At 36.5% G+C, this 21,894-nt stretch overlaps 1 protein-coding gene across 6 annotated transcripts in view; it reads right to left on the bottom strand.

Moving 5' to 3' along the window:
* LOC132193135 (zinc finger homeobox protein 4) overlaps positions 1-21,894 on the bottom strand; it is a 171,578-nt gene that overhangs the window by 84,140 nt on the left and 65,544 nt on the right. For 5 of the 6 annotated variants that reach the window (XM_059613550.1, XM_059613553.1, XM_059613557.1 and 2 more), the window contains one exon: positions 1,220-1,284. The exons of the other annotated variant lie outside the window; for it this stretch is intronic. The gene's annotated coding sequence lies outside the window, so the exon portion shown is untranslated. The remainder of the gene's footprint in view (positions 1-1,219; positions 1,285-21,894) is intronic. 6 annotated transcript variants of the gene reach the window in all.

Raw genomic sequence — 21,894 nt, 5'->3', positions numbered from 1 at the left:
AGAAAATTATATTCCGCACCTTAAAAAAAAAATAAAAAATAAAAAAATAAACTGTTGAAGAAATATAATTGTAATTAGTGATAAAAATTATATAAGAGTCATTGGAATGGTCAAAACTGAAGGAATTGATTTTTGTTAAAAACCTTTTCTTATAAAAGTTTGATTACAGAAATTTATATCTTATAATTGGTCAAATAAATTATTTTTACTTTGAAGTAATGGTCTAATCCAATATTATTTAATTAAAAAAAAAAATTAATATTAATTTCAGTGAAATTTCGGTAGAGGATATTGTTTGACAAACCCTAATCTCATCTCCTCTGGCGTGGTAATATATTTTGGTGGATATTTTTTTATTGAATGGGCTATTCACGAAACTGCAGGCTGGGGGACACCGATTTTTAATTTTGTTTTTCTTTGTGTTGTCACTCAAAAAGCATCGTCTCTTCTTTTCAACCAAGAGACACAATTCTGCCGCGCGTCTCATAAAACACCTGGAAGGAGAAGCGCGGCAAAAAGGATCACCATAAAAGAGCGAGTGTAAAATTTTTAAACAAGAATCGTCATAAAAAAAGGTAATCAGGATTAATTTCTTTGTGCAGCAACCGAAGCCGGATTGGAGGCGGACGAATAATGAGTTTGGAACTGTTAAAAAATAAATTCCCTGTTCCACCCACAGCTCGCCAGAAGCCGTCGGAGGAGGAGGATGGGCGAGTGAACAATAACGAAAAAATTCTTGGGCAATCATAAAAGCGGGCTTAAAGGAGAGTTTTGATGGACGCATATAATTAAAAATTATAATAATAAATTTATTTATACGATTTTTTCTCTCTCTCACTCGACTCGACATATCTCACGACTCGGAATAATAATAAGAAGGCATTAACACGATCCTGATGCGCGCGGCTAGAGATTTAATTTTTGTGAAGGCAACCTTTTTAATCGCATAATGAATATCTGACTGAGATTCTTACATCTGATTAACTCCATGACATTGGGAACAATAAGACCCGTACAGGAGGCCCCTTTTTGCCTCGTCACTCTCCCGACTGCCTGACCTTTTGTCCGGCCGAGCTCTCGACAAAATTTCTACATTTTTCATTCGGCGAGAAACACACGTGCTGCAAATTTATGGCCATTTTATTGTGCTTCTTCTTTTTTAAGTCGCGAGTTTAATTTTTTCTCCACGCTTTAATTCTGAAGGGAATTAATTACTTACGAATTCAGCTGCCGAGCCAAAAGGCCATTAAAGGCGTGGTGCGAGAAAAGAGCCAAGCTCACCTCCTGCAACACAAGAAGAATTAAATTAGACTCAAATCCGGCGGTGTTGCGAAATTATCATTATTTTTTTTTTTTCGTACAAGGTCTTTTCTTAATTTTTAATTCTCGGGCCGGGTCGCTTTGATATTACGGTGCGCGCAATCACGCTTCTGATCCAGATTAGAAACGTCATTATTTAATTTGTGCCGGCGGAGGAAGTTGGTGTTTAGATGACAATTGATTCTGCTCGGCTATCAGCAGCGGCTTGTGTATTAGTGCAGCAACCCCTATGTGTTGTGTGTGTAGCCGCCGCTAAATGCTTTAGTTAGTTAGCCGCTCCGCTTAAGACAACCCCTAGACAAGTACCGTCGACAGGGGTGCCAATTTACCAAATGATAAAGGAAATAGGCTTCAAATAATTTTACAAAAAAGAAAGAACTTAATTTTTTTTTTAAATTTATTAGTTCTAACAATATATTGTAAAACTAGTATTCTTTTAGATTAAAAATTTCCAATTTATTTTTATGGAAAAAGAGAAAAATAAAAAATTAATAATTAAGAGGATTTGGAACAGATTTCATTTCAATTTAAAAAAAAACTGTTAAAGGAGAATGGAGAGATTTGAAGCAAATTTGTGTAATTTTGCAAACATTCTGCAAAAAAGCCATTAATTGCAAAATGTATTCAACAATTAGTTTTATTGTTGTAGCAATCGTTTCCAACAATGCCGATATCAGTAAAATTAAACTTTGATTTTGAATTCTTTTTAGCAGTTAAACGAGTAAAACAGTTTTAAAAAAAAGTCAACTGACCAGCTATACTGAATAAAAACCTTAATGGTTTTTTAATAAAATAAAATTATAATAATTTTATATCAATTGATTTAAAATTAAAAATCATATTGACTGGAGATATTGATAAAATAAATGAATTTCGTCTTCTCCATACATAAAAGTTTTCAACAATCTTTGATGAATTATTTAGGCTTTCTGGGAGAAACGGGAATTTATGAAAGTCCCACAGTCGGTCACGGAGCTTGGAAATTTCCGGGTGTTTTAAAATGATTAGTTCTGGAGCCGGCGGAGCACCCTTGATGACGGTATATGCGAGAGCGGACATAAAAGATTTGGCCGGCCGCGCGCACAGCTTCCAGGGGGTTCGCACGAAAATCAGGGATTCTCGTCACGCGCCCGTGTGAGAAACCACGCGGACGCCACTCGGGCTCTGATGGAATAAAACAAAAGCCAGAGAGGCTCCTCCCTTAAGACAAACCAGTCCCGCGATAATAAATAAATGGCAAATAAATGAGGCTAGGCGACAGCGCAGACGAAATTTGACTGACGGCACTTCTCGGCGCTTTTGTGTTTTATATATTTAATTTCGCCGCCGCCGACAATAATCGAATTAATTCTCATTAATGCACGCAAAATGTATCCTCGGAATATTCAATTAGCTTCTCTTTGTCCGGCCGTGCCATAAATTAGCCGCCTCTCTGCAGACTCGATTTTGCTGAATTCGCGAACTGCTTCTGCTTTCGATACGTACGGCGGCCCTTTTCTGAATGTAAATTTTTCCGCCGGTGCCGTCGCGCGTGTTTGCGCCGCGCAATTCCAGAGATGAATTATTGCCCCAATCAGAATCGCATGTGCGGAAAATTTTTGATTGCTTACATTGTGCGTCGGCCAAAACAAAATCGATATAACTCCTCTGGATTTGGAAAATAATAAAAAAGTAAAATACAATAACGGACAGGAAGCGCCGCGGTGTTTTTTTTCGCACAATTGTCACGAGTTGATATTCTTATGAGAATCATTATTGCCTTTACTGTATATTTAATTTGACCTGATCACCTAATATCGTTGAAAATGTATATTTATATTTTTTAGTGGAAATTTCTGAACTTTTAAATTATTTAAATGAATTAAGCAGTATTGCGGATACAATTGATTTTTGTCTTTGTTTGTTGTAAATAATGTATTTTTTTTAAACATTATAGAGGCAATATCTGTCCATATCATTGCTCATTATTTATTTATAAAATTATTTATTAATTATTTATTTCAAGAACTAAATTTTGAGTTTATTTTATATTGAGTTTTTATTACTATTTCATTAAATAATTAATAAAAGTATATTTTTAATATTTAAAGTTTACGTATTTTGTGTAAAGTTGTATTCGACTGACGCCAAATTTAGGTTACTAAATATTGAAAATATTTATCTTTAGCTTAATAATTTTCTAATTTTTATATAAATGTTAGCCACCAGTTTTCACCATGACAATGAGAGGAAACTTTGCTACATCCTCGGCAAATTTTGAGCATATGTTTCTGTTCGGTTTAAAAAAAAAACATTTAATTGGATAAATAAATTAAAATATGAAAAACCAGAATATTAAAAAGATTTGTAAATTGTCTATTGAAAATATTTGAATGGATTGACCAAATCACCTGTACCTTTTTATTGAATTTCTTGCTACCCCAGTGCCCTGCAAGCATCACAAATAGCGTAATGGGCCATGTTCGTCCCCTAAACAGCTCTCGCGTGAAGCGGGGGATGATCTCTCTGGCTCACCCCACGCTGATGTGCATGTATTTGAGTGTGTGTACCGCAGTTGTCCACGCGGTCGGTCGGTCTCCAGCCAGCAGCAGCCAGCCAGCGTGTTTATTACAAGCCGTGTGTGTTGTGACACACAGACGACCGCAAAACGAGACCAGAAACAACGTGCATTCCAAAACCACGTTATTTATCACACACACATTCTGCTGCTATATAGCTTGGCGAGGTGTATTTATTTTTTTGTGCGTTCGCGCAAAACACACACGAGCAGAAAGAGCAAACGACAGAGAGAGGAGAAGCTCTCAACTGCGTGTACACTCAGATATGGACCACTTTTTGCACGCGATCCAAACTCAATTTTAAAGAGGATCATAGCACACCCAAAAAAAACGGAGACTTGTCGAAACCAACGACATCTGTTGTGATACAGATGAACTATGCACTCTGAATTTATAATTTACTATTATTAATTTTTCATATACACACAAAAAATTGATTCATTAATTGGCCTTTTCATCTTATTAAATAAGGACTTCAATACCCATTACATTGGACAAATTCTGAATTTAATAAAATAATTTTTTTAAACAAAATTTTTAATAATAACTTTCATAAATTTATGGAGAATAATGAATTATGTAAACAATGTTGAAATGTGATTCTAACTTTATTTAGAAGGATCGAATAGTTGTTTTTGTATATTAAGATGTAATAATTCTCCTTTAATAAATGTTTAAATATAATTATTTTAAATTTTCCTGCCAGTTTTTAAATTAAATTGTTAATTGTAAAGGTATTTATACTCAGTAATTTCCGCTTTAATTTTAAAATATCGTTTGATTCTTTAACAAAAGAAAATACGTTTTTAATTTTAGGCCCAAATTTTCAGCAACATCCCGTTTTCAGTGTCGCTGTTACAGTTTTGTTTGAAACCTGCAAACATTAAAAGATAATCAGTCTGGTTTTATTCCCTGTATGGTCAGTTTGTGTATGTAATTTAATGTGATAGCCACACATGTTGCACTAATTAAATTAATTAGCACCAACGGAAAGTCAATCAACCGCATTACAGCGGACATTAAAGCCCTTTTCCGTATACAATGTAATGTTATTATATAAAACTGGCCTGCTGCAATTATTGCAAAGCGCGCAACAAACGGTCAGATCCTTCAAGCAGGAGTGGATTCTATTAAGCGGCGCAATCAAGGGCTCATCAGAATGCAACGTGCGTCCGAAAGCGCAACATAAATAAATGCGCTGCTCTTTCTTTTGGAGGCACATCATAGGGTACTATGGCTGTGTGCGTGTAATAAGTAATATACTTGCTGTGAGAAGGAGGCAACTTATAATAAAATACACCCCGCGGCCGGATGATTCTTAGAAACACAACAAACGATACATTTAATTATGTGGACAAGTGCCAATTCGCTGATCAATATGCTCGCTGCACACAAATATGGCGCTCAAAATTAGCCGCGCGCTCGTTGCTGAGTGAGCTCCGGCCGCAGAGATAAAAAAAAAATAAACACATATATACACCAAGCCGGATTTTGGCACACTGTTTTGACAGACCGATTTTATCTGCGCACTCGGACTTTCCCGAAAGATGAGAAAAACGTAGATTTTTTTAAACAATCGTTTGTGAATAAAATATTAGATCTCAATTAATCTTTATACAAAATTCAATGAAGTATATTTTGATTAATTATTAAAAATTTTGATATTTATTTCACGCTAATCACACCTTTTACCATTAATATTAATAATAAAAAATGAATACCCGAAATCCAAAATAGATATATTTTTAAAGAACCCAATTTTTTTTAAACAAAAGAGTTACTCTTTAAATATAATTCTAGATTTTTATTATCTTTCAAAAAATATATTAACATGTAGTTAATGAGAGTATCAAGATTTGGTTAAAATTAAATTTAAGAAGGAACTCAGTTTCTTATTTATTTCTAATATCAAACAGATTTTGCATTAACAAATATAAGATAAATTTTTCTCCTTTAATTTTCAATGCCTCAAAGCGATGCACGACGTGCCCGAACATTCCAGCAGAGAAATCTGTGGCAATTAAGTATAACTGCAATTCACAATAGCCTAATTTTTCGCCCAGAGCTGCAGATTCACAATTTATATCTATCCGAGCAATTTGGCAGGCGTACACACTGGGGCCGAATTAGCATCCACGGCGCATAAACTAACGCAACCTCGATCTCGTTGCGGAGAGTTCTGCACGTTATGTACATGTTCAACGGCAATAAAGAAAAAAAAATCGGTGAGGAAGAAGACGAAGAAGTGTGCATGATTAAGAGCCAGCTGAATATTCATATCCACCGGCCTATTAAGAGTGATTAGCATTGTGTTGGTCTCTCTGAGGCCGGGCTGCGCTGCCGCTTGATTTATGCCCCATAATGCCCCATAATCAGCGTCAATAATAACAATATTGTTATTATATATACATGTGCATGTATATAAATGCGAAACTACGTGCATGTGATTATTATTAAGCGCGTGGTATTGAGTGAGTTCGAGAGAGTGATGGATTGTGAAAAGAGCAGCGAAATTATCATTACAAGTTTAATTTCGTACCTCTAGGCTGATTAATATTGTTCACCGGCGAGAGCAGATTATCTCTCTCTCTCTGCACTCTCTCGCCATCGTCGTGAAAAGGCAATAAATCCAGAAATCGCGCCCCTAATTGTGAGTACGCTGGTTTTCAGAGCATGAAAAAACGCAATTATTATATATTTATATTTTATATCGAAACGCCGCGCACAGAACATTTGTTGTAATAATAATTCAAAATAAAATGCGGGGCGCGTCAAAAAATTGCATGGCCTCGAGTGACACGCGTTTTTTGGCGAGTTTAATTAGAGGCTTTTGTTATTTATGCGCAATTTTTTAATACGTGCCGATCCCAGCGATAAAAAAAATCGAATCAGTCAAATGGGAGATAAAAAAGTTCATCAACCAAAGTTCAATAAAACTTCCGAAAGATAAATTCATTTTTTGATTTGCACCAAGATTCAAATTTCTGCTAAAATTTAGCTCTTAACTTTTTATTGTTTTATAACAAATTTTCTCACTTCCTTCTCACAAAAATATTTCAAAAGAAATTAAATTTGTAGTTAAAAATTTGGGTCAATTTTGAAACTTCTAAATCTGATGCAGAGATTTCTCTTTCTGTGGCAGCTGATGACACGATCATAGGGTGCCAATCAAAGGCTACTCCAGCAAATCGAAAACAACATGAGAGCGAAATGAGAATAAAGGTGCATCTCGCCGCGCATATAGGAAATGAGCTGCACGCTGTTCTCATAAAGCCTCTTCTGGTCCTGCGCTCCATCCGACCATTCTCTCTTGCCACTCTCCTCCCTGCTCCTTATTTTCTTTTGTTAGCCAGAAAATTCTCATCCAGCTTCTCACACGTATATAATCCTTAAAAATATCTCCTATTGAAATGAAAAAGGTCACAGGCTGCTGCAGCGAGATATACGTATAAACAAACTGGTAATGTCTTTCCTCCTCCATCATTCAATACAATGTGACAATCGGGGGGAGCACAAAGAGAGGAAATATTCCGCGCTCTGCCCATTCATCCGCGACCAGAGCACAAATCCATTTAACAGCATCAACACACAAAAAATTCATTTCTGGGCACAAAAATTTTCGCTGCAATTTATTGCTCGGCCGGCCACCTGTGAATAAAACGTACCTATACGGGGGAGGATGTGTCAAGCAAAGTACAAAAAAACTCGCAAGAAATCAAGCAACCCTCCCTCGAGCCAGCCGGATTCATTAATAAATAAGAAGAGTCCATCCAGAACATATTTGGCCTTGGAATTCCACGGTGGAATGTTTGATTTGTTCAGCTTGCCTTTATGGTTTTGATAAAATGGGATAAAAGAGATGACGTTTAAGGAAATTCAATTCAATGGGAACATAACATTTTTTTATACTAAACAAAATAATTCTGGATGTTAAAAAATTATATTTTATATTCCTGGAAATCGTTTTGAAGCCAAATAAAATTATAATTGGAATAGATTTAATTAATTTTACCTGTGAACTTTTATGGTCAACACTATATTTTAATTCAGCCGTGATAATAATTCATCAGGCCAAAAAATTAATAATCTTGCGAAAAGTTGACTGATTTTTTTTAACGCATTATTTCTTCATCTTGAAAAAAAAATTACTTTGGCAAAAGAGAAAACAATTGTTTAAGCAAAAAATTATGATAATTTACAAATTTAAAAGATTTTATGTTTAAATATTTTGAAATTCCAAATTAACTTTTTTAGAATTAATCTTTTAATTTAACTGATTGGAGAAAAAAAGGAAAAAATTGCAACAGAATTTAATGAAATTACTGAAGATGGGCCGAGTTGTGTGTATTTTTTTTCCTTCCGCCCTAGATGACTGTTTCGTCGCTTTCGTTAGCAATCTAAAACGAAAGCTCTCAAGACGAAGGGTGGCACCAACAGAAGGCGTGCTGCTGAAAAAACACATTAGCAGATAGAAGTAGCCGGGGCGGCGGCATGGTGATGGCCTAGCTGGTGTTTGGTGTGTGTCTCGTGCGGGCGCAAATCCGAATTTCTGCTAATGAAATAAGTGGTCGGCGGGAAAATCAATTGGGCACTCGAGCCGCTCCCCGCCTTGGTCACATTTTTGTTTCTCACATCCCGGCTGCAGAAGTATAAGGGTTTTTAATGGCGAGAGATGCTGGAGGAAGAAGAGAGAACATTTCTATGCCATAGTTCATTAAGGAGAAGCAGCAGCAGAGCTCCTTCTGGCTGGAAAAGCGACGGCGTTTATTTTCCCCGCTGCACACATGCGAGAGAGAGAAAGAAAGAAAAGCCAAACTGGATGAGAAGGGCATCTCGCCGGGAACGAAAATAATAACCGAGCAAAAGCTCCCATTAAAAGTATGGTGCAGCTCATTTGAGCCAGAGCAGAGAGGCTTTGCCCTGAGATGTGCACCCACGCACCTCGTTAATTATGAACGAGAGCCGTGTCAATGCCAGAAAGACATTACGAAACACGCCGAATTCTTCAGCAGCAGTAAAAGTGGGCGGCACACTCGAGCTGGATTAATTGAAAAGCTACGTTTATGGTATTGTGAAATGGAAACGGTATGGAATGCAGCTTGAAAGGGACAGAAGGCGAAACTGTGCGAAAAAGTTAAATAGAAAAATTATACCGATATTTTGGATCAAAATATTATTAAATTGGAATTATTTTATAAATTTGATAAAATATTAGAAATTAATGAGTGCTTTGAATGAATAAGAAAAGGCAATTTTTTTTATTCCTGGAAATTTTTGTTACGAGTCTAAACGCCTCAGAGAGAGAGAGAAATTTAACTTCACAGTTTTCTTTGGAAATTTTATTGCAAAAGTGTAATTTAAGTTTCTTTTTATATTAATTTTTGTTCAATTTTCAATTTAAGACTGATGAAGATTAATATTTTTAGAATGATTATTTTTCCATTTGACTTTTAATCCGTTCTGTGCGTATTCAAATTGGGCTTTTTTTGTGCTCGACCAGCATGACAAGTTGTGTGCGTTGTCAATTAAAATGCCCAACGTTCCTCTTGGCGCATCTCATTATTCACAAAAATGCCTCGTTTTTTCTGCAAACAAACAAATATACGAAAGTAGCTGCTGCGCCGCGGCAAAACCGGCGGCTAACAAGGTACAATATTGCGACACTGATTAGATCCTCTGATTTGCTACACTTTTTTATAATTAAACCGCGCTAAAGCAAAGCTCTGCAGCGTTCACTTGCTTTTCCAACTGTAACACACACACATACATCGAGTCAAAAACTAATTATAAAAACTTCAATCTGAGTGGAAATCTCTCGACTGCAGAGAGAGAGAGAGAGGACGACGCATTTTACATCAACGGAATGAATAAGCGCCGCGCTTTGTGTTGAGCAAGAGCTTTATATATTGTCTCTGCTGTGTGAGCTCTTTTGCTGATGCCGCGCGTTTATTATTACTGTATAAAATATCACACACCGCCGAGGTTTGTTTGCGCCGAGTTTACAATAAATAAAGTCAGTTGCTGCTTTTTTGAAATAATTACTGATAAATTTCATAGATATCTCTCGTACTTTCAGAGCGCGGCGAGAACAAACAAGTGGACTAATTTTGTGCGTAAATGTCGCGGCAAACAAAGACTTTGGAATTTATTTTGACATACTTTTAATTTTTGATAACAAAGTTTATTTTAGATCAATATCCCCATTGTCCGATGAAAAATTGTAAATTATTTCTGGATTTGCGTCATCGGTGGGGAGGAAAAAGGACCTAAATCAAGAGACAAAGGCGGTGATTATCAGGATGTTGGTATAAAAGAAAGAATATGAGAAAAATATATCGTTCTCGTTAATCAACGGCCCGCGGCAAATCTTCTTCGGCAGAAAATATATAATAACAAACAAGCGCAGAGAGAAGAGATAATGTAATATCGGCACAAGACACACAGAAAAATACGACGACGGGCGTAATGAAAACATCCGCTCCTTCTTTCTTTCTGTAAATCAACTGTCAGTAGGTTTATTTCTCTCGATATTAATTACTCGATCCCAATCACGGCAGCTTTTGTGTGCGAGCAGCAGGCGCAGGCGGGCGTCTGGTGTGTCGTCTCTTTATTTCTCACCCAAGACTGAGGAGAGATCTGACACCAAAAAACAAACAATACACCAACACGGATGGTGAAGCAGCAGAGAGATCCGTAACAAACAATACGCTCTGCGGATAAATATAGCATTTCCCAATACTGATTAAGAAGAATAAAATAATTGAAATTCAGAAATTAATTAATTAAAACTAGAGAAAATAAAATAATAAAGGTATTTTTCTGAAAAATGATGAACTTGAATTTAAAATATATTTTAATTTTAATATTTCTTTAGTGTTCCTTCAATTTTCTCTCTTTATACACTCTTTAATGATTTCACCCCTTCAAAAGTCAAGGGTTGCAAGTGTGCACGTCACTCTAATTGTTCCTTAGTTCGAGTCGCGCGTCGGAAGAGGGCAGTACCACCCCATGCAAGCCAGTTTCTTTTTCACACACGCTCCTCGCTTGCAACCCTTTACTTTACAAGCTTCAAGCTGCTTTTGAAACGCTCTCGGTAGCAAGCTCATCCATCTGGTCTTTCCGCCTATTCATCCACCCCTTGGTGAAGGGTGCTTCACTTCGCGGAGCCCAGCCCGTGCTGCCCCTGTTGTCCTAGGTCGGAAACCCGCGACTTTGACCGAATTTAAAGAGGATCTTGAAGGCAACAACTATAATTACTCGATTTATTTTAGCAAAAAATATTTTGTATGAATTAAATTTTAAAAACAATACTTAATTTTAAATTTTTTAATAAAACATCTTCAAGCAGTGTTTATATAAAAAATTTGCTAAAATTAATCAGTCGGAGTTTCAGCTGGAGCCGCCTGTGAAATGGATACGTTTCTTTTCGTCTGACAAGGGTAATTATACGGGCGCAATTCTAGAGCCGCTGGTTTTTTTCTCTTTCTCCGAGTGCGAGTGTTATTATTTTATTTGCTTTGGCCGCTCGCATTGACAGGGGGCGGCGAGTTCGCCTTGGGCGCCACGTGGGTACCCCGGCGGTACATTCATCATGAGACCTGCCACCTGGCCACGCAGGGATACGCCTCCTTGTCAGGCCGGAATTATTTTTTACACCCCAACTCTCACCTTTTGACATCGACTTCTGTCTTAGGCGCGCGGCCGGCCCCTTCTCTCCCTGCCGCCGGATCAGCTGTCGAGGTGCTTCGGAAAGAGAAATAAACGCGGCGAGAGAGAATGAGCAGGAAAATGTACGGTTTGTTGTGGGAATAAATCGTTTCGTACCCACTCTGCACATATATGGTCGATGGCCAAGTTCAAAAGGTTTTGTAAGGTGTGCAATTTACAGAATAATATCAGAAAAGTAAACAAAATAATAAATAATAAAATTGATTAAAAAATTAGAAAATTTTAAAATATTTTGTACTTCTTCTTAATTTTGTAAGTAGATAATTAAATATAAAAATGAGGTTTATAATAAACAATTTTTTTTTTTAAAAAAGATGCAAGAAAAACTTTTTTCTTTCTTTTTCTCTTTAAAAAATGCAGACTTTGAGCTATTCTTCGTTTCTTTTCATTCTCCTAAACAAAAGAGCATTATTTGACCCGAGTCTTTCATCTAAGCGCTGAATGCACGCTCTCTTTTTAACCAAGACAACCAAGGTGCGTTGAATGTGTGTGTATTTTCGAGGAAGAAGGATGGTTCTAATAACCTTTGGTGTTAATTGAAAAAGCTTAATCAGCCCGGTCCGCGCAAGATGAGGAGGAGCTGATACACCGCGGTGGCCGCCGCGTGCAGAAGAAAATTTTCGACCGGCGCACACACACACTGTCTGTCGGCTTATAAAAAAGTCCATTATGTAAGAAGACCTATTATTACCTGCGCGAGAGAAGCCGACTCGGCTACTGGATTTTTCTTTAATATTATTAATGGGGTTTATTTCAACATCATAATCCGCGCTCGGCATACGATGGGTGCGGAATATTAATTAAAAGTGGCGGCTGGGAAATCCAACAAGGGCGAATTATTTTATTTTAAGTTGAAACCGGTGACATTTCCCCAGAAACTTCTCTACCTCTATAAAAATTAAAGACAATACTTCATCAAGTTGATAAAAATCTCCCCGTTTCGAAATGAAAATTGAGAATTAGCATAAATTTCAAGCTAGAAATGTGAAGCAATTCATTCATTCATCACAGACGCCTTGAAATTCATCTACGCCCTGGCAAAGGCAGCAGGTTAATTGAAAAATAAAGGAGGTGTCACCGCAAGAGGTGTTTCAAAATAATGGCCATCGGCAAAGGTGACCTTTGTTTGCCGCCAAATAATGGGACTCGCTTGCCGAGAGATCGAATGTATAAAAAGAAACCGGGGAGATGGACGCAGAGATATTACAAAAGAAGGCAGCAGGGGAATTTAATTTTCCAAATACATTAACTCGGAGATAACTACTTAAACTAATAACCATCCGTGTGCTATGGATGGAATAAGGGGCCACTCCTTGCTTGCGGGATGAGGCGCGAGAGAGGAAAATATTTAAGAAAGAGAGTCATTGGGCGTTGACGAATTTTTACACATGTAAAAGTTATCAAAGAATAAAAATATATTAAAGTAATTTATTATTTTTATTTTCTACGTTTATAAAAGAAGAGGAGAAGAAGAAGAAGAAGTGTCATCTCGAGAGTGGGCGCACACTATTAGATAAGATTCAGGTAAGGTTCTCTCTCTCTCTCTTCGGAGCGAGTATTATATGGCTTTCGGCCGCTTAGCTGCAGAGACGAATAGAACGCCGCATACCACGGAACCAGTCAAGGCGTGGCCCTCAGCGCGCCACTATAATATTTTAATGCTCGTTCTTAATTAACACCGCGCGTCTTCTTCGTCTCCTCTCCCTTCTAGAGACATGCAAATTTATTCAATTAACGCAATCAAACGAAACCTGACGCGCGTTTTTTCACCTCGCTTATCACCCGAAGCCGGATAATAACATACCAAAAGCATCTCACAGATCCATTTAACACTGTTTATTGATATTGACTTTGGATACAATTTTATCCAAGATGAGGAAAGTGAATTAGCCCTGGATCTGATTTGGCCGATTTATGATTTCCGTCAGCCGATTTTGAATGTACATAAAATCCAGATGTTTATTTTGCAACGAGTGCTAAGATAAAAACTCTGGTCGTTGCACGGACGGCAGATGGCGAAATTACCATTAATTTTCAAGTTTCTTAAATTGAGTAATAAATTTGATAAAAAAGTCATGATTGGGGTTTTCATTCGGCAGATGTGTTTTTGAGGAAAAAACTTAAATAACAAGATGACTTCATAAATATCACTGCGACTGTTGTGGGTTCAATTAAATTAGGGAAAAAAACTAATTATTATAATGAGACAATGATAACGCAAATATATTTGAATAAATTGACCGGTTGTTAAAAATAAGCAACTTGCGGAACTTGATTTTTTTTATTGGATAAAAGGAGACTATAAAAATGATAATTAGATAAAAAAAAGTGTAAAACTTGTTCAACTAAAGTATTTAAAATTTAATGGCTTTCCTAAAAATATTCAAATTTATCTGTTTTAATAAAAAAATTTCAACATTTATAAACGGATTTCTTTACTAGAAAATTTTCTTCTTAAAACTTCGCAATTTTTATTTTTATATTTGATCGATTAACTTTATAATTGAGAAGAGATTGAGCCAAATATTTAAATCGACTTTTTACAAAAAAAAAGTGATATGCAAAATTTGTATGCCAAAATGTCCATTATATAATTTTTTCTCGCGTGTCGAGTGCCGTCATTTTTCAAACGGTTCGTTCGGGGCGTCGAAGTGTCAGTGGCAAAAATTCTCCTTTTGCTGCATCGCAAATCCAGTGCCAGCAGCAATCGCGCGCGCCCGCTCTCGGCGGAATTAAATCTGCGGAGCGGAGACGCGCGCGCGGGCTGCGGCTAAATTGAATTTTTGTGCGGCGCGCGAAGCCGCGGTGCTTTTTCGCAGAAAAAAAACGTATCATCTCTGGTGCTGCATGCGTCGGGATCAGCCGGCGGAAGGGAAACGCAAATTGATTTCTCGACCGAGTGCGGCTATAACATGCAGTGCGACTGTTCGAGACGCGCACACACGAAAATTCTCTCGTTCGCTTGTGCCGCTGGCCATGCACGCCGATTTAATGATCCCTGCTCATTTCATCCTCTCTCGCAGCCGCCGCCGCTGCGCGATAAAATCAATCTGCAGCTTGTGTTATTATTATTTGAATTATTTTCGGCACGCCGACGGGCTTTGCCTTTAATTTAGGTATGCCTGCTATTAAAAATAAAATATATTCTCTTTTTCATCTTGAGACTCATTATGGCCGATTCTTCAATTCAGATATATGCAATTATGATCCAAATCATCAAACTGGGATCTTAAATTTCAAGTTACAACTGTAAAAGCAGCCACTAAATGTTTGAACATTACTAATTTTGATTTTACAACTGTTTAGAATTTTAGAATAATTCCAGTATAAAATAAATAAAACGTTATTTAACAAGGAATTTTTAAAATTTATCTCAAAAAAGACTAGCAAAAATTTAAAAAATTCAATGATGATTTGACTTCTTTAACTTCCTTTAAAATTCAGACAGCCATAAATTCCTTAAAAGCACCTCCTTAGAATAATTTCAAAATAGGCAAACTCGATACAGAAAATGTCTTTTTTTTTGCATGCTATTCATTTTTTTAATTATGTATTTAGTTTGCATTTATCATCCTCTTCTAGCAGAAATATGTATGTATAAGTTGCTAAATAAAATAAAAATCTTTTATAAAAATTAATTTTTTTTTGGGTAATAACTAACAATAAGAAATTCGTATATACTTTGTAAATAAACTAATGGAAAAATTTCCATTCTCACTTCATCATTAAATAATTTTTTTAGAGTTTCAAATAATTTCCGCTCTGTATAAGATGTAAATTTACTTTTTAAAATTGCTATTTTGTCCAATAACATAGAGTTTTCGAAGTATTTTCCATTACTTTTAAACTATTTAAATTATTTTAAATTACGTAATTCAATATCATTTTCTATCTAATGAAATTTTAAATTAATTTCCTCTGGTGAAAAAGACTCTAGCGCAATTCTCATGTGCAATATAATGTTTCATTTCAATCTAATCAAACAAACGGAAAATTGATCCAAGAGGAAATTGAATTTCGAAATTGCAGCAAAATGCTTGAGTTATAATACAACAGCATTAATCAGAGGAAAAGCAAATTACGTTCGAATGAGTTAAAAAAAAAATCAAGTAAAACAGGAAATTGGATTTGAAAACGAATCGCTAGTTTTATGATTCGCAAACAAGCCAGGGAAGGGGCAGTAAAATTAATTCAGTTTTGATTCGGAAAATTATGGTGCGTGCAGTTTTGCGTGGATTTTTTACTCGTCTTCCGCCCGGCTGGGCAGGGAACGTGTTTTTTTTTTGTCAACGTATAATATGAACCGAAATAATAAATACAATAAAGGGCATGCACGCTCACTCACGCCAGCGTAAAATGTATTTCCAGAGCTTGTTTTTGTGCAGCCGGCTGGCGCTCTCGTGCTAACACATTTGGCGGCGATACCATCTTATCAATAATTATCGCACTAATACTTACAACCAAGATACACACACGCTAGTTAACCTCCTGACTGCCGGCCGTGTAATTACATGCACGACCGAAATCCCTCGCACTAATTATATGTATGTATATTATGCTGCGGTCGCGGGGGAACCGAATTTTCCTGTCTTTCTGGCGCCGCATGCCGTGATTATGCAAGTGCGGGAGAAGAATGGAAATTTTATTGCGGCTAATTATAATTTCCATTTGATCCCCCTTTATTACAAGGCAGGGAGGAAAACTAGAAACGAAAGCGAAAATAGCCAGAAATGCAAAAGCTACAGATATACATCAAATGTATAAATTATCAATTATTTTTCAAAATAAAAAAAATTAAAAAAAATCAAATTATTATATTTTCAATCTAATTGTAAGGAAAAACAACTTGAATACATAAAAATAAGAAAAAAATTATTGAACTTCAATATTTATTTAATTTTATTCTTGTTTGATGATAACGTAAAATACAAAAATTAAAAAAATTAAATTCATTCCTAATTTTCTTTGAAAAAATTTAATTTATTTTTTTCCAGGCTGTGGAAAGTCGTGTACGTGCTGCAGAATGTGATGATGAAATAATGACCCTTTCAGTAATTTCATAATAGAATGACACTACAAAAAAGATAATAATAATTCCGGCTCGTCGTTTTGTGGAGGCCTCTCTCTGTTCTCTCTATGGCCGGCTCACTGGCCGTATATGCAATTATTGTCACTAACATGCATGATTTTTGTTTCCTTTTTCTGTTCAAATTGTAATTTAATTATATCACGGCCCATGCAAAGCGAAGAGAGCCGTGCCGCGTCCATTCATTCATTTGCTAACAACTTCCTGTTTTATTTAATTATGTTTCAGACAAAGGTGCAGCCGCCGCGCGCTGCCTGCTCTGCTGAATAGAATAGTGACAGCACTTTGCTCTGCATGCCCCACTGCATCAACTCTGTTTGGTTGGTCAACGACAGCATAAAAAATTAGTGCCACATTGACTAAACTTGGCCTTTTTATAAAAAATCCATCATTTTTCCAGGCGAGCATCCCAGATTTGTTTAAACAGCAGATATAAATATGCAATTAATTATAAATTTAAAAAATGCATTATTTAATTTTCATTGAATTTTAAAATCAGTCTTATTTTGTTTTCAATTAGTATTGAAAAGATTTTTTTATATTCATAAAAAATTGAATGCAGCTCTAATAATTTTTTATTTTAATCATTAGATTTTGCATTACTGACCAATGAGCTCAATTACCCCCACCCTTGAGTTCAGTTCTACCAACCGGCAGCATATAGAATTAAATTTGTTTTAACTCATAATACCTAATAAGAAAATCAAGTCTAACCATTTTTTTTTTATCTCATATTGGATCAATGGAAATTGTTTTTATTTTTTTTTTATAACAAAAATGGGTAGCTCCGTATTATAAAAAATTCTTCATCCGCTTCTAACAAGGATTGTTTTCAACTCGAGGTTATTATTTGTAGATGAGGCGTTTTTGTTTAGCATAACATTATTTTTTTCCGGTCTCCGTATATTGGCTATATACGCAGAGGCTCGCTCTCGCGAGATAAAATCTTGTTTGGGAAAATCGGCGTCGTCGTGAATACGGCTGAATAATCTCATTAAATTTGAATTGGAACAAAGCGCGCGCAGGCTCTGAAAATTCATCCATCAGCAGTCAGTCAGTCACATGGCCGGCGTGCATCGGAAAGCCGCCGCCGCCGCCAGTGCTGGAAGAAAGAGTTAAACGCATGTGACAATAGACGCCATAAATATTAAGTTTCTCACGACAAAACATTAATATTTGTGTCCTCCCGGCTGCATGTTTTGCATACGATTATTGCCAGCTCACTCGCTCATGCTGGTTGATGGACTATTTGCTTTGCATATTAATACGCGCTGCCTGTCAACACTGCAGACCCAGTCATGCTGGCTCATTTAAATTATTTTAATCCTTAAACAATAGCAGCAGCATAAACGGATCCTTGACGCGACTGCCAATATTTAATTTCGTTTTGTTTATCCTTGCGAATATTTTATGGGCAAAATATTCAAATCAGTAGCGATTTTTTTGGTCGCCTCACGCATCAAGGTTTTTTCACTGAAAAACGAAACAATTAGGCAGAAAATCAAATCAGAGGGCTTATTGAAATCGCTTCCCTCTCGAAAAAGAGTGGAAAATGTTCTGTATTTTATTTGGCAGAAGATCTAATTTGCCTTTCAATTGTTTGCCCGAAAAAATTTGCTCTCTCCACTTTTTCGGAGCAAGCTCCGAATTCATTATAATAATAATCAATAAATCTCTGCTGCTGCGACCAACACCTTTCTCTCCCGCGTGCGTATTGCGTGGAAAACGCGGCGTGTGTGTGTGTTTAGGATGCTGGACCGAGCTGGCGGTCAGCGGCAGCGGCTGACTGGCGTTTTTTCCTCCCTCTAATAATAACGGGCGCAAAACAATGAGGGAGAAAATCAGCGAGAGGCGAAATATCAAGCGGCAGAAAAAAGCAAAGCATACATGGAAAAGGGGGAAAGAGAGTTTGACACCAGCGGAACTGTGCGAATGTGTGTTGGGTCCAACAAATGTACCCAGCACTGACAAAGTGTGAGTAAAAGGGGTTGGATATGGATTCGGACAAAGAGAGAAATCGAGAGAGGAGAGTGCTGCACTGCAACACACGATCTGCGCTAATTTCCACGCATCAAAGTTTAAAAAACCAATCGATGATGCTCCGATCTAATGGAAGCTTTTTGGCACTCTCTTTAAATATTTCACTGTTTTGAATTATTTTTTATTTCTACAGAAATACAAGACATGACAATATTTGCTTAAATTAATCCTCTTATAAACAGTGATTAAAATTATGGAAAATCTGAAACTTTTGGTAAATTTTATTTAATATTAGTTATTTCATAACAGCTTTGACTCAATTTATTGATTATATAGTGAGCTGCATTGGAAAATTTCAAACATTTTAAATAATCTCTGTAATTCTGTACCAAAAACCTTAAATGAATAAAAAGAATAAGCTAAATTTATGGTGTTTGAATAGGAAGTTTTTTTCCTTGATAAAGCTTTTTCAATTATTCTAATTTTTTTTTCATTTTTAATTGAAATTGTCAGCAGAGTAAGGTTAACTTGAGTATATAGCAACGTGGAAAATTTTCTAATTTATTTTGGTTTAAAATCAATCCAGTTTTCATTTTTATAAGATTTTCACAAATATTTGAAGCAATGACCTGATCGCATTGCGATTTTCTTGCTACAGGACAATTCACTGTATTTTGTGGTATTAGGAATTTCGAGCACGTCGCCCTTTTTCTGTGACCGAGCAAAGTAAAATCCGGCAGCAATAGCGCAAATTGTACACGGTGCGAGGCGCCGAATGTACAAAGTGCGGGCTGCAAAATTCACACCTCAAAAAAGTTGAATGCTCGCCAGCGAGCAGTTCATGGAAAAGCGTAGGGTCCGTCGCTTGCCGCCGCCGCTTTTTTCGCGGTATCAAAGAGTTTGGTGACCATAAAAAATTAAATAGTCAGCGAGTGAGAGAGAGTTGCCTCCCGGCGCGGGTGCAGCAGGATTTAAGGGCGCCCGCGCCACGCAGAGAGGGTGACAAAAGGGGTTCTCTATACACGCGGCGCCCTTTTTGTGTGCGTGTGCCGCGGATAAGCGTGAATAAAATGGGAAAAATGTAAAAGTGCGAGAGCCGAGTGCAAAAATTAACGCCTCCCGCTCGCTCGTAATTAAAGCACACCGACGAAAGTCGCCCCGCAACCGCCGTTGACGCGCCACAGGATTTGCTGGATGTGTGTTAAAATCACTTTTAAAGGATTACTCTTTAAGCAGGGAAAACTTTGGGGCACATTGTTTGAGGTTTATATAAAACAATAATTAATTAAAAAAAACTTTTTATTTATCTAGAGTAGAAATCTAAATTGAAAGGTTATTATACGGAAGACTTCTGGTCAAATGTCAAACTAAAAATTTCAAAGGGGAATGCATATTCAGGGTATTTGAAATTAAGTATAGATGCTGATCATTTGAAAGAAAATTTAATAGAAAAAAATTATAAATAATTATTATTATTTATTCAGAAAATGAAAACTTTCTGTGGAAAAGTAACTTTAATATAAAAATTTGATTATTAAAAATATACTTTATGCTCGCAAAAATTCCTCCACTGTGCGTTGATAATTTTTTTATTATTATTATTATTTTTTTTTTATTGAAAGGTTTAGCATAATATTTAATGTCTAAAAATAATAAATAAATAAATTTTATTTTCCTGAATTTTAACGAATAGCGAATTTATAAATTCAATGCTTAATTTCAAACCTTCATTGATCCAAACAAATTTGAAATCAATTTTTATTGCCAAAAGTTTATATATAAAAATAATGAAAATTTGATCAAGCCCAATATTTTAGAACTTTCATGAATTTACTCAAGCTGCGGGTTAATTTATTAGACCATAACGCACCTTTACGTTTTCTTCTCCTATTTTCTAGATTTAATGACTTTGGTTGCCACCAGATTGGAAAAATTGACACAATCAAACGCGGTTAGACGGAGAGAATGAATTTGCCCGGCCATCAGGCGCGTTTATTGGCCAATATTACGGCAGTCTGGGGGTTTATGTTTCGTCATGGCTAGGTTTACATGAGGAATTAATAAACTGCCTTTTTATGTACATTTAGCAGCTAGTAAACATCATCATGTCCTGAGACGCTCACACTGTATGGCAAGCTCTTTTGTTTTGCAATAATAAATAGAGTAATGCCACTTTTAATGGCCCATCATCAAAATAATACTGCCCAGGCCTCTCTCCCCGCGCCGACAATTGCAAGAGCTACTGTTGATAGCCTCTGCACACAGACAGGGTTTTCACCAACATTTTCGCGTGGTGCCCGCCGCCGAGGGGACGAGAAATATATTGCCTCCGGTCGCAGTGACGCGCAGTCGTCCGATTTTATGGAGCCAAATTAGAATTCATCATTTGGGAATTGCCGAGATGCTGACATGACTCGGTCAAGCATAACATAACTTTCATCAATAATACGATTTCTCATTAAAGATTATTAAGTGCACATCGAGCCAGATGCCAAATTACAACAAGTACCGATAAAGTGGGATTCGGTATTGTAAAATTTTCAAATTAAGAACCAGTTAAATGATAAAATTGCTTATTTCAAGAAGCATAAAATGTTGATGAGTATTTAAGTAAGCAAAATTACAGGTTTAAAAATTTAATTTAACAATTATGTATAAATTTAATTAAATGCTCATGCTAAGCCTATGATATGATAAATAAATTTATAAGATTAAAATTCACAATTTTTAAAACTCTAATTATTAAAATCTCTCCGATCCATTGCATTTTTTTCATGAGAAAATGATTAAACTTTACTAAAAAAATATAAATAAAAAGTATAAGCCCTCACCAAAGTACGGACCCTTCAATTCAGTCAAAGGAGACACTTATGCAAAATCCACGCACGTATGTCACAAGGGTTGCATATGCACCCCCCTTGGCCCTCAGTGCGCCCCCATCTGCCTTTTCCGCGCACTACAATTTCTTAAAAACACTTTTTACTTTCGCAAAGCATCAATTTCAGTCTCGGATTCTGGATAAAGCAAGGGATCGGATTTGGCGGTCAGGCGAAATCTGTGTCAGCGATAAAAAGTGCAGCGCGGGGTGCCTATGTACTTTATATATACAGCTGGAGGGCCTCGCGCGCCGTTGGCATTTTATACCGTGTTGTTGTCGGGGCTGGCCCATGCCACACGCAGTCGGTCGTTTTTTCCTTTTCACCAGCAACCGAGCGGCGAGTG

This window comes from Neocloeon triangulifer, unplaced genomic scaffold (assembly GCF_031216515.1).
Source record: "Neocloeon triangulifer isolate White Clay Creek 2 clone unplaced genomic scaffold, ASM3121651v1 ptg000003l, whole genome shotgun sequence".
In the NCBI taxonomy this organism is placed as follows: domain Eukaryota; kingdom Metazoa; phylum Arthropoda; class Insecta; order Ephemeroptera; family Baetidae; genus Neocloeon; species Neocloeon triangulifer.
Note: the sequence above shows the minus strand (reverse complement) of the source record. Positions and strands in the feature narration are given on the sequence as shown.